Raw genomic sequence first — 2,910 nt, forward strand, 5'->3', positions numbered from 1 at the left:
CTACCTTGTATGCAAATATACAATCAATGTCGATATTCTTTCTGTTCCATTGTATCCCAGACAAGACATAGTTTATTGAGATCTCATTATTATTAAGACCTTCAGTACCTTGAATCTTGGCGTCCCAAGAATTAGTATTAGATACATCAGGGCCGGCCGCATTTAAGCATTCATGATCGACCGCGATAGCTATTAGGGTTTTGGGATCGGCCGCGGTTAAGTTCCAGGATTTAGGAACGGACGCGGTCGTGTCTAGGGTTTTAACAACCTCGGTTTCAATCTCTGCACCTTTCTTAGTTTTTCGAGGGTTTTTATCTTTGGAACCTATTGGTCTACCACGTTTCAAACGTTGTCTAGACTCTGTAGCAACTTGATTGTGTCCCTCTTGAACATCAATTCTTATTGGTGCATTAACAGCTGGTATATATGACTTAGTCACTCTTTTCGGGTCAGCAAAGGAATCTGGCAATTGATTAGCTAGCTTTGTAAATGTATAATCTTTTGGACTTCTAAATCACATTCCTAAGTCAGAGGATCTTGCCAAGATAAGGATGTTTGATTCCATGTAATCTTTTTACCAGCTTATTGCTATCTCCCCCTAATGTTGGATGTTCGGATTCATCAAAGTGACAATCCATATACATTGCCTTAAATAAATCACCCGTAGTTGGCTTAAGGTATTTTATAATCGTGGGGGAATCATATCCAACATATATCTCCATCATCTTTTGAGGTCACATCTTTGTTTTCTGTGGTGGAGCAATTGGTACATAGACGGCACAGCCAAATGTCTTAAGATGGGATATGTCTGGCTCATGACCCGTAAGCAATTATGATGAGAAATATTTATGTTCACTAGACGGTCTGATATGAATCAGCTCGGCCGCATGCAAGACCACGTGTCCCCAAGTTGTGGCCGGAAGCTTAGACCTCATAAGCAATGGTCTAGCTATTAACTGAATTCGTTTTATGAATGATTCGGCCAAGCCGTTCTGTGTATGTACATGTGCCATGAAGTGTTCCACACTTACCCCTATGGATATACAGTAATCATTAAACGCTTGGGACGTGAACTCACCATCATTGGTCTCTATCATTCCGACCTTAGCATAGTAAAAGGCCAGTAGAGAGAGAGCGCATGTATAGACTCTAGGAATTTCTTATAGCCTTGGCCGATCTCTATGATCTGAAGGAACTCTTTGTTTCCTTTGCCCTTAGTCTCAATATGAAAGCCATTCATTCGAATGTCTTTAAAGCTCAATAGGCTTCTCTTATAGCTGGGTGAATACAATGCATCAGATATCTCTAGATGCGTACCCTTAGGCAACGTGATATTAGCCTGGCCGTAGCCCTCTATGAGACTTTAGAGACTTTTATATCAAAAACTTTCATTCATTAATAAAATAAGTTCAAAGCAATCAAAACATAGAAAACATAAAGCAAAGAACACGAAAACATAGATGTTGAATTCAACTTCATTCTTTTAAACAATCTGAAGTTTCATAATCCATAAGATCGTCTCGTTCATGATTGAAATCATCTTCACCATCTTGATAAGTCATATGAGCTTCAGGATTCTTCCCTTGTAAACTCTCTTGGTAGAGGTCAACGAGATGTTTGGGAGGCCTACATGTCTTAGCCCAATGATTATCCATACCACATCTATGGCACACGGATTTGGTCGAGTTTGGTGGCTTAAAAGATGTACGACGGCCTCGGCCATGTCCACGGCCTCCATAGGAGCCACGACCATATGAGTTGCCTTACCCTTGACCAAACGAGTTTCGGTCTCGACCACCACGTCCATGCCATTTTCCACGACCACGGTTGTGTTGGCTATCACTCTGGACATGGTTCAACTCTTTCTTAGCCTCTACGGTCGCATGTGCCTCAGGTAATGGGTTTGCTCCAAGAGGTCTCAATTCACTGTTTCTCATCAACATTTCATTGTTCCACTCAGTGAGAAAAAGACAAGAGATCAGATTAGCATAAGATGTGAAGCCCTTCTCACGGTACTGTTGTTGTAACAACACATTGCTTGTGTGGAAGGTGGAAAAGGTTTTCTCAAGCATATCCTTATCCGTTATATCCTCACCACATAGTTTCAATTTTGAAACTATTTTAAACAGAGCCGAGTTATACTCGTCCACGGACTTGAAGTCCTGGATTCTGAGATTCCTCCAATCATACATAGTCTTTGGTAATAACACCGTTCTCTGGTGATCATATCTCGTTTTCAACTCTGTCCAAAGGTCTAGAGGATTCTCAATAGTCAAATACTGATCTTTGAGACACTCAATAAGATGATGACGTATAATTAATATAGCTCCATATCTATCTTTCTCATTTGCATGATTGCCCTCGGTGATACATTCACCGAGTCCCTTGGATTTTAGGATGATCTTAGCATCAAGTGCCCATTGCAAGTAATTATCTCCAGAGAGATTTAGGGCAGCAAAACCCAAATTGTTGATTTTCGACATCTGAAATCATATATTTCATTCTTAGGATTTATAATGTTCTTATAATGCATACAAGACAATCAGATATATAATACAAATTGGTCATACGACCAAACGGATATGATGCATTTAGTTTATACGATTATGCATGTATGATATGCTAACAAACCGCACGACCAAACAATCCGAACATGCATAATGCAAGACAAGCCGCACGACCAAGAGTATGAACAATCTTAGCAATCGGTTTCTATATGATCTTAATGCAATCAGTTATTCATCTTTAGCAATAACGATTCTAAGTGATCATGAAACCTCAATAAAACAATCAAGCAATGCATCAAGGGGTTTAGTTACTATCAACCTAACGATCATATTCAATGAGATTAATGCAATTAGGGTTTCAATATGAACAAGCCGGTCGGTTTCAAGTTTTAAACAAGATGAG

The sequence above is a fragment of the Brassica oleracea genome, chromosome C5, assembly GCF_000695525.1.
Source record: "Brassica oleracea var. oleracea cultivar TO1000 chromosome C5, BOL, whole genome shotgun sequence".
In the NCBI taxonomy this organism is placed as follows: domain Eukaryota; kingdom Viridiplantae; phylum Streptophyta; class Magnoliopsida; order Brassicales; family Brassicaceae; genus Brassica; species Brassica oleracea.